The sequence below is a fragment of the Dermacentor albipictus genome, chromosome 5 (genome assembly GCF_038994185.2).
Source record: "Dermacentor albipictus isolate Rhodes 1998 colony chromosome 5, USDA_Dalb.pri_finalv2, whole genome shotgun sequence".
In the NCBI taxonomy this organism is placed as follows: Eukaryota; Metazoa; Arthropoda; class Arachnida; order Ixodida; family Ixodidae; genus Dermacentor; species Dermacentor albipictus.
Window position 1 is genome coordinate 144953553 of NC_091825.1, and position 10594 is coordinate 144964146.

The following is a 10594-nucleotide window of genomic DNA, read 5'->3' on the forward strand; positions in this document are numbered from 1 at the left end:
CGGCCACTCACACAGGCGTTTCCAATTTTACTTATGCGTTATATTCAGCAAGCATCATGTCACTGTTCGCACGACGGTACTCTGGCACAACGACACAGAGAGCCGCCAGCGAAGCGCTGGTAGGTCGAAGAAAATTACTGCGTGTATCTCTCAGTGCTCTTCTGTAGCCAGAGCTGACGAGTTATTCGGTATGCCTTAAAATATGAGCTTTGCTCACATCATCCGTGCGCTAGAAAATTCATTAAGCGGAATAAGGTACGGACATGCAAGAGAACATACTATCGTACATCTACAGCACAAAATCAAACGCAGCGAAACAAGAAATTGGAGGACGCTTAAGCTTCGCCTTGAAGGGACAACAAAAAATTGGAGGATGCTTAAGCTTCGCCTTTAAGAGTGTAACGCGATAGCATCCAAAGATCCCTGACTGCTTCTCACGCTTCCCGGCAACTGCAGCTTATGTAACCCTAATGTTCGCCGGGAAACGCTGGCGGCGAACGCTACGAACGAAGGCGAGCTTTCTGATAGAAACGCGGCCTCTTGCGAGGGCTGATGTGGGATGATGTTGCCGGGAACCGGGCGCGCCGCTTTATGAATGATATAAACGCTGGAAAAGGGGTTTTTATTGAGCTTCCGCGTAACATAATTTTGTTTTCTCGTATATTCAAATTGCAATCCGACGCTATCATGTCTGCAGGCTGTGTGTAAATCGTACTTTACAATTTTTCTGGCGCATTTTACTTTGAGAAATTCAATTAGTTCAGTAGCGTCTCTGCGCCACACGGAGTGCTTGCGTGGTTGGGTATGCGTGGTTCGGAATTATTTTTCGCTCGCAAGACGGTCGACGCCGACGCCGGATTTCCTGCGACACGGGGCCCTTAACGCTGTCGCGTTGAAACGTTGGTAGAGCGCAAAATAGAACAGACCCCTGCATGAACAACAGTCGCAAGAGAGCTCGAAGTGCACGACAATTTTTGGCAGGAGGGATCGTGTCAAATATGATAAGTGCACGACGCACGAACGTTCGCATGATGAATGTGGTGTTTTGTGGCGCAAGGGCAGAGTATATGGCCAAACAGCGCCAGGCCACTGGTAATGAGTTCGCAGTGTAACAATGAATTATAAGCGATAGGATGTGACGTGGCTATAAAGGGTCCTGAAAAACAGTCGCTGTAGCGAGCGCTCATAAGAGTACGTGGTGATATGCATGTCTTTAAGTACATGTTTGTGTTCCGAGCTGCGGGGAAATAGTGACTCTTGACCTTAACAGCACCAGAGACTTGAAAGAATGCTAACATGATGATAATCTACAAAAAGGGAGACGCCGAAGAAGTGAAAGATTACAGATCCTTTACTTGCTGTCTGCATTCAAAATGTTCACAGCAATAATTTCGAATAATATCATGCCAACACTCCAATCAATCCTGGGAGTGTAGGTTAACTTAGAAAAAGATATTCGACAAGAGATGATAATCATGTCGTGTAAACAGTTACTGAGAAGTCTGAGAAACGTAACTAATAATCATAAACAAACGGCCTTAACAAACTGCGAAAAGGCATCAGATTTCGGTAGAAGCACTGATTGAGGCATTCCGCATACAAGGCGTGAAGGAAGCAAACGTGGATATTTTCAGAAATCACGGGCGTAACCCCTAGCGCCTAATCAGAGATAAAACCAGCACTGCCCGTTTGGCGCTAACGTGGTTAGCGAGGTCTGTTAGCTGAAGCAAATATGCTCTTTGGTTTTAGTTCTACCAAGGAGTCGCGATGTGTGCCAGCAGTAAAATTGCTTTGCGCTCTCGCCGCGGCCTGCTGACTCGGTTGGAGGTTTTGGCAAAGCACGCATTCCCCCTTAGGCTGCCCCTTCATGTTCTCATGTAGGCTTAGTGGCTCACCCCTGCACTTACCAGAGCTCCGCAATTCACACTGTACCTTATAATGTGCGTAATGCCTAGGTGTTTATTGTCTTTCTGGGCCTTGTTTGAGAGTGAATGGTGTCATTGTGAAGCGTTTAAAGAACTGCTCCCGAGCCTGTAGTATGCAGGCAGTTTTGTGATACATATACCCGTTTATGCACAGTTGCCAGGCTTGCCATCAAGAAGAGTTCACGCCACAATAGTAGAGCACGGAGCCTAAGCGTTAACTGATACTGCCCCTCTCTTTTTTTTTTACGAAGATTCTCCGAGTCAGGACCATTTCTAGGCCTCGATACGTTCGTTCGAGGCCCGCAAACAGCCGTATCTTTAGTACACAATGCACGAAATACAAGAACGTTACAGTTCTGGCGCATTTTAGCATACAAGTTTCCCTGATTCCAGGAGACCGCTAAACTTACGGGCTCTTGCGAAATTGCTGTTGCGTGTCTCGGTTGTATATGTCTTACTCGGGGCCTTTTACTTAGAGTTAGGTGACAAACTACCTTGGTTCTAAGGATTCGGCACGTAGAAGAATTTCGACACAGTTACTGCTGGGTGAAATTAACGTAAGGATAATGTGAGATGTCCTTGTTGTGCCGGCTATAATAATGTCTGGACTTTTGCACGAACTCAAGGTTGTACGAAGGTGCCAGGAGAAATAACACTTCCAGAATTTTGTCAATTTCTTGCTTGTGCTCGGCTAAATGTGTTTGTTGCGGTATATTTCTATTTGAGTATCGTTCCTATACATAGCACCGCAAGTTGGGCAATACAGTTTCAAAATTTTCGCACTGACGAGTGCAAGATGGCGGCACACAAACTTTTAATTGCAATCATCTGTACTGCCCAGGGGCCGGGACCCGTTTCCGTTTCGGGAACCCATCGACCATGCTTCCACCCTCCTCGCTCATATTTTCATCTCGGGAGATTCTTTCTCAAAAACTGCCGTCCCCCATCGTCGAGGCCGCCAGGGCTCTAAAAGCAGACGTACAAGGCCGTCTGCGCACCGCGCTCTGCCCGGCAGATCGTTCTTCACACGAGAACAGCGGGGTTCTGCGTCGGATATGCTCCGGAGATTTGGAAAGCGCAAGTCGCCATGGGCGTTGAGACTAACGACCCGTTCGAAGCATGAAGACGTTTGTATTCCTGGGCCACTATTGGCAAAACGTAGAGCAAGACGCACGCTTTTCTCCGTCTTCGTTTCGGTTCGGTTTCTTCCCCAACTCGGCAAAGCGAACCAAGTTTCATGCTGGTTACGAGCATCACGCCTGACTGCCTCAGGTATTCAGAACATTTGTCAAGAGGTGTAGTTGTTTAAAAGGGGCCCAGTCGCCTCTTCTGTTTATTAATGCGGACATTAACGCTGCCTGGTTACTGTACGCAAAAAAAAACAAATATGTTGCTCAGTTCACGGATATACACGATGCGAAAGTTAAGCGCTTCACCTCCTGTTATTCTTCTGTGGTATAAAATTTTGTAAACAGGGTTGAAGTACCTCAGACAGGCTGGCCAACGTTTCGATAGGTGGACCTATCTTCGTCAAAGGCGGCCTCGTCATCCTCGGCGTGTTAGTTTTAAAGGGTTAGTGCAGTGACGTCACGTGCGGGTGTTGTCGCTGGCGGCTGGTTTTAAAGAGAGAGATTACAAGAGGGAACAGGCGCTGTCGTCCGACGTCTGTGAGCCATACCACAGTGTGCTATTCCATCTGTCAGCCCCTTTCTTGTTTTTGGTTATTCTTCTAGTTACACAGCTATCCTACACCCATATAGCCACCTTCATCTCCTGTGATTCCTTTGCGAATAGCTGAGCCTTTCCTCAAACACTTTGCGAGAGCAGTAATTTCTCTCTCGCACACCACTGTGCCAAATTATAACCCTGACAAAACGATAGCCACCCCATTTCTTTTTTTAACAAGAGTTCAATAGTTCTTAACACATAATTTTACATCTTGGACTTGCGAAGTTTTGTAGTTACGTCCGTGAAGTTACTTTTGGAAGTACGAAAACCAAATGTCTTCAGTCAAAAATTTGACAGAGTGAGCAAAAGTGCTCGTGCTCCTTTCTGTATACCCAGCGCAGTCAGCCGCACGCAAGCTGTATTTAGGCCTGTTGAGATGCGTTTACATTTCTGTGCCTGCGTGCAGGCGAGAGAAAACTAGACATTCCTCGGCGTGTCAACCCGTGCGGAGAAGCATCTCCTTCACGCCTCATGCCTGTCAGTGCAGTAAACGGAACCGTCTTCAATACGAAAGAACAGAAAGGACGCACTTAGGCAAACTTGATCAGCAACGCTTCGAAACACGCCTCGCAAGATTGCATCACCGGGGGCCGTCGGCGGGTTACAGCCTCCGGAACCGATTGGTGAGCGATTGCCGCGCCTGCCCTTAACCATGCGCTTCCAACCGAAGCCGTCTGGCGCCCCTCTCCCCCAATCGGCCAGGCCATCTATTTTGACGGCCCCTCGTTCAATCCGGCTTGACGACTTCCTTACGTCAGGGTGTCATCGATGCTACACTTCCTCCTCTCGGCACGGTGCCCTATCTTTGAAAGTGTGCCGAGTATACGCGTGTCTCTTTCACCACGGCCTTCGGTGCGGTGCGGCAAACCGTTACCCCCCCTCCCATTGTTCATCTTGAGAGCGTGCCAACATCAGCAGAACCTCGCCCCCCCCCCCCCCCCCCTCTTGCTACACACGTCGGTTCCAAGACGCCGCCCCCTCCTAACTGATCTCCGCTTCCGGAGATGCATGGTCGAAGAGCAGCAGGCATTACGTCAGCGGCTTTCCTCGTGGCGTTGTCTGGTGCGCCTATACCGCTGCTGCGCCGCCGGCAACAGTGCGCCAGGAACGCTGGCTTTGGTCGCTGAATGGTCGCCGCAGAAAACCTGTAGGAATTCGGAAACTCCAAAATAGCGTATCCAGCCTTTGCGAGCGCTATATATATGTTTGCCGCGCTTTGAAATAGGTAGAGAAGAGAATGAGAGAAGGCATGTACGCCAACCAGGGAAATATTCTGTGGTTGGCTATCATGCGCTGGGAAAGGAATCGGGTGTTTTGGAGTACAATTCGTATTTCAGTGCTGGAGGAGAAGATAACGAAGTCGCTCTCACTGGTCTTGCCATCTCTGTATTTTAGATACACTCGCAGAAGATTCGAGCCTAAGTAACTATGCGTTGCGTTTCGCACAGTCATCGCCTGACTTCCACAACTAGCGCTGCGGAGTCATCGGTTCTTATCCATATGCATTAGGCCGTCATAGTAACCAGGTATATTTTATATTTGCCTCTTGTAATGGTCAATCAGAGAATCGGCGTTCTCACATCGGCATCAAATTGAGTCAGCATACAGAATGTCCAATATCAAGATAATTCTGCAGTAAGGTACTATAAATACCTCTCTGTTATTTGGACGAAGCGTATTTTTGAGCGCATGTGCAGGCCGCTAAAATCGGCGGCTAAGGCTTCGATTTTGATAAGGTACCGCTTCGTCCCTTCCAAAAATAAACAAAAATATTATTTCTTTATGTTTTTTGTACATATTCGCGTAGAAAACGTCCCCCGAAAGTCAACAATTCTTTTTTGTTTCCCTGCTATCTCGTCCTTCGGTTATCTGAAATCGTTCCTGACCAGCTGAAAACAGATTAAGATCGGTTTAACCAGTCTAGTCGTTATGAACTCGCAAGTTAGAGCATAGTAAAGTTCTATTCAGAACGAAGGGCATCAAGTCGTCAAGGCTTGTCATATCGGTAAATGCGCTTGCACGCGTGTAAGCGAGCCTTCGGTTATTCTCCACGAAGAGCTGTCACGCCTGAGCCTCTATCTCTCAAATGTGAACACTTGTGTCCAAGGCTGACGAGTTGGCACTGTCTTCGCCAGGGCACGTGCAGACAGTTTTGTTTGTTTTTGTTATTTTTCTGTCGCTCGCGCAACATTTCAGTTGATTACTTAATCATTCGTGTTGCCATTTTCGACCTTCTTGTGTGCGCGTTTTTCTTTCTTCTTTGTTTTTACATCCGCTTCTTCGAATCGTGCATGCAACACGTCGTCTCGTCGAAAGGGCCTCCGTCTATAGCGACGCCGCCTCTCACATTTCACCGATGCCGCGCCAGCGCGGCTTCCTCGGACCGACGTCTACAAATAGATTTCCGAACAATACCGGTACGCGTGGCCTATTCCTGGAGGCGCGGGTCGCGCGCCTGGGCTTCGAGCCATTTCCCAAGTCAATCATGCCGCCGTCCATTTGTATGCTGGCTTGCCTGCTCGGTTACTCCCTTACAATCCCTGGCAACGCGCTGCCTCGCTGTTCACTTGTTCGACTCTTGCTGTTCTTTTCGTTTTGCGCGTTGGTTCTCCAACCCGAGTCGTCTGTCACCGGGGTTCTTCGCTGTCGCCCCTTGTGCCAAGTGCTGCGCGTATGCCGTCGTCTTCGGATAGCTTGTGCAGCGCTTTTGGAGGCTTCGTATTTACAGTAAGTTCACGGGGCACAGGTGAGGTCTACAGAAGGTATGCGAAAAGCTGAAGCTCGAGAAAGTTGGTACACGTTCGTGCTTGAATCCGCAGCGCCCTTAAAAAAAACCGTCGTTCGTCTTTTCCTCTCTTGCGTGTCGTTCTAGGGGAACGTTGTTGCAAGCATGAATTCTTGAACTGTCCATTAGCACGCACGGCATAACCGTGGAACGAAACGAACCGCGCTTCTCAGGTATAGGCGCGGAGGTCGTCGGCTTTGCTTCCAGACGCAGCGGTTGTACCACATCAGCGAAGTTTGACATCCGTTAAAATTGGCCCCGGATTTCAGCCGCCACGCAGGTTTTCATCTTTAGAGCTCGCCATCTCGGTATACGCTCAAGTGCGCGAGACTCCGCTTTCGAATCATCGACTCCGTAATACTTACCGAGATATCCCCTTCTCAAAGTTTTTAGCGATGACCGCAAATAGATAAGAGCAATGCGCACAGGCTTCGTCGGCAGAAATTCAGGTCGCACAGTTTGAAATCAATCCAGAGTACCCCATTACGGTGTCTTTCACGGTACATGGGACAGCTATGCATTCACCTTTGGAGAAGTGCTTTGTTGTGGCTGTACACTTGAGTTTACCCGAGTACATATATTATGTCAACAAACGCTTTGCAAACGCGTCACATGAGGTCGGGTCATTTTGTTCAGGACCTTCACATTGTGAACATCATTGGCGATAATAATACAATGACAGGAAAGCCGCTCATGTGGCTTGGGCAGCAGCCATAGTGCCTCGAAACACTGTAGTCCCGTTGAAAACATTCTACTTCGCGAATAGCCCGAACTTCGCCAACAAGTTCAAAGTTAATTCCGTGCCCCTATGACAACTGAGGCGTGCTCGAATCGTTACGCAAATGTCGCGCGCCATTTCACCCCTGATGGGAGCACATCCCCGCGCCAACGAAAGCAAATAAAATTAGAAAACGTCCTTCTCCTTGTACGCGACATTCACAGTTTGAGCAAGAAATAAGCGGTACTTGTTTCGTCTAATGTTTCGTCCAGAATGACAACAAGACGCTCGCTGTCCTTACTTAGCTATGTATAGACGACAACTGGTGGAGCCCTTTAATGTCGTTCTAAATGAAATGCTTCGACATTTTTGCCTCGCGATTAACGCGTAAAGAGGAGGCGATTATTGCAGCAAGACGCCGCAGGGTATGTGTATACGACAGGTGCCAAAAGAGCAAACGTCCCAAGGAAACGACATGTCAGCTCAATTCCGGACACGATTTAAAACCGTGCAGCTGTTACACTACCGGCATTTTCTTCGCTTTCATACAGCGCCTTTCCAGAAAACAGTGCGGCAAACCCTGAAGCTATATTTTGCTCAAGGCTCTCGCCGGAGCGCTGTAAACATTTACACCGTGCGCAGTTTTCCGCGTTTTGCAACTACGCAGAATCTAGGAGCGTATAAACGAATGCGGCACCGCGGAGACGAAAGGTCCCGAGTACGCGGGCGACATCAGAGGCAGATCCGGAACGCCTTGGCAGTGAACAAGCGCTGCGTTGAACAAAAGAGCGAGTGGCTTCGCTCTGCCGCAGAGCGTTGGTAGGCTTCCAGAAGCTCGCTCCATTCCTCACTCAGTGCCGTACGCGGTTCCGTGCCAGGACTTGGGCGTTCAGACACTTGTTCTGGCTGAAGCTTGCAAGTATGGTCAGACGATCTGCATGGTTGCGCCAATTACGCGTTCGAAAGCATTGCCCGCCTATCCGCGTCGATGGCTCGACGTATCTATATCGTTCCGCTACTGATTACGAGGTAGCGAGTTCGCATGCCTGCTGCAGTGGTCGCATTACGATCAGGGATGAAGGCACAAACCATTCGTACACTTCGACTTACGTGGGCGTTAAAGAATCCCTGGTGGTCAAATTTAGTTCAAAGTATCGCACTACACTATTCGGCATCTCTCGCAGCTAAACTGTGGCTCTCGGACGTAGAATTCAATAAACTACATTAAACTACGCGTCCTGGGAGGAGTACAAGACGTGCATGCGTCGGAGGTCATGTGCGGCAATATGAATTCCAACAAAGTACACTTGAAAGTCCAGCGTCCGTCCGTGTCAAACGCATTTTCCTTGCGTAAGCGTCCTCTGTGTTTCGCTGGTACCCCCTTATACAAGTTCAAACTATACATTAGACCTCTCAAACTGCCTCTTCGGTTTCATGCGGTTGTACAGCGATGTTCATGTCGTTTTATGTTCTTTTCGATGTTTCTCGTTCTTCGAGTTGTAGGTACAGGGCGCCTTCAAAGGAAACTGTACGTTTCGCCAACATTATACATAGCTAGCGAGAACGGCAACATATTCGTTGCTTAATAGAAGTGCCTGGGCGCGGGACCTTCTGCTAAAAACTATGTTTTTGTTATTATTTCAGAAACGTAAATGACGCGGACAGCGAAAGACACTACGCATCCGCCTGTGTGAGCGTCATGTCATTCGCTGGTCGCAGGCTGGAAAGTGAGTTAACTGAGCCAGAAGCAACACTATCGCAGTGCAAAACCAAAAGCAACGACCTTCTTTGGCCACTGGAAGTGGCGAGCACACAGCTTCATGTGAACACTGACTGTATCATTCAAGACGTGACATGGAAAAAGGTCGGAAAACAGCAGCTCGCTTGCCGAATAAAACATCCAACAATTCCACACCTAGGCGTAACGAAAAAAGAGAGTTTCTCCTCGCACTACCTAACTCTTATGGTCCTCACCGCCCTTCAAAGAACGAAAGGGAGCGACAGCACATTAGCAATGCGAACGCGTCACGTCTCCTGGCGGTCTATTTCTTCCTTCTTGCATTCGCTTAGCGCATGTAGCAATGCCAGCTATTTGTGAAGACCGCAATGAATCTACGGGAAGACACCGGTATAGCTACAGGAAGGGAGGAGCGCGAACCCCTGTCGACAGCGCGGTGGCGTCACCGGTCCGGAGCCCGTACACATGAAATAGGCGCGACAAAAGCAGCGACCATGTCTCCGCGAGACGAAGGCGATTACGCAGCTTCCAAATGTAGCGGTGAGTTTCAGCCCACAGCAAGAGAGGCCCGCGCCGTCGCTTAGCTGACGGTCCGTGTGTCCTGTTTTATACTCGGAGTTTGTTTCGGCGGGCCTACCCCCCTGGCGTTGGGTGTATTTCACTCGCCACTCGTGTATATACCCGCGAACGGGACCCTGAGCGCTTGCCCGCTTGCCAGCCTCCGCAGAATATCAGCGCGACGTCGCGACAGGCGCCGACGTGCGTCACAGCAGACCTTCGCTCCTTCGTACCACCTCCCCCCCCCCAACCCCTCGTTCCCGCTCCCCACTCCCTCACCGCCAACCCCGGGTCCGGAGTGTTCGCTCCAAGCGCCCAGCAGCCCGTCGCGCAGCACAGCGCCCGGCGCGGTTTATTTTCGTGCTAAGAGCCCCAAAACAAGAAGGCGGGGCAGTCCCTTGCACGCTCGCGTTTCGGGAAACCATACAAGGGCGCCGCAGGACCCGTCGCCCTTCCAAGCGAGCTCACGCTGACTTTCTTCTGGATTTGCACGAGCGAGGTCCAATCATGTCACGTTGACGGATCTTTGATGTAGCCGTCGTATAGCAGCGGTGTTTCGAGATTGTTTCTCGACGGTAAGCCCCGGAGCGGGGGGGGGGGGGGGGGGGGGGGGTAGGAGCCGTCAACGCGTGAAGACCGCGAAGCTCACGGTATTCCTCCTTCCCCAGTGTCTTGTAGCTTCGAGGAGAGACTACACTGCGCTCTTCAGGTGCAGGTGTTACGCTGCGCACCTGCCGCGCGCGCACGCACACACACACGTACACGCACACACACACGTACACGCACACACACACGTACACACCCACGCACACGCGCACACACACACACACGCACACACGCACACACACACACACACACACACACACACACAAGAAATAAAAGCCAATGGCAATGCAAATGCTTCAAAATGTTTCAATGCACACAAGCACACGTTTTAGCCTAATGGACGATGTGGTTATGCGTTCTGGGCGCATGTTCACGCTGTACTATGACTTCATACATACCTTGCCCATGCCTTAGTGTCATCTGGTATGCCGAGGCCAAAAACAATATGTGAGCAATATTGGTGCCGTAGATATCACGCCATTCAACGCTCACATTATCACTTTGTTTAAACGATGAAGCTCATACGTAATTGTTAA

General features: G+C 49.7%; 2 protein-coding genes across 4 annotated transcripts in view; one reads left to right on the forward strand and one right to left on the reverse strand.

Annotated features, from left to right (window-relative positions):
* Positions 1-10594, forward strand: part of cher (filamin protein cher) — a 202612-nt gene that overhangs the window by 168296 nt on the left and 23722 nt on the right. The gene's annotated exons all lie outside the window — the stretch shown is intronic.
* The window catches only part of LOC135906320 (uncharacterized), a 127899-nt gene that overhangs the window by 108372 nt on the left and 8933 nt on the right, over positions 1-10594 (reverse strand). The gene's annotated exons all lie outside the window — the stretch shown is intronic.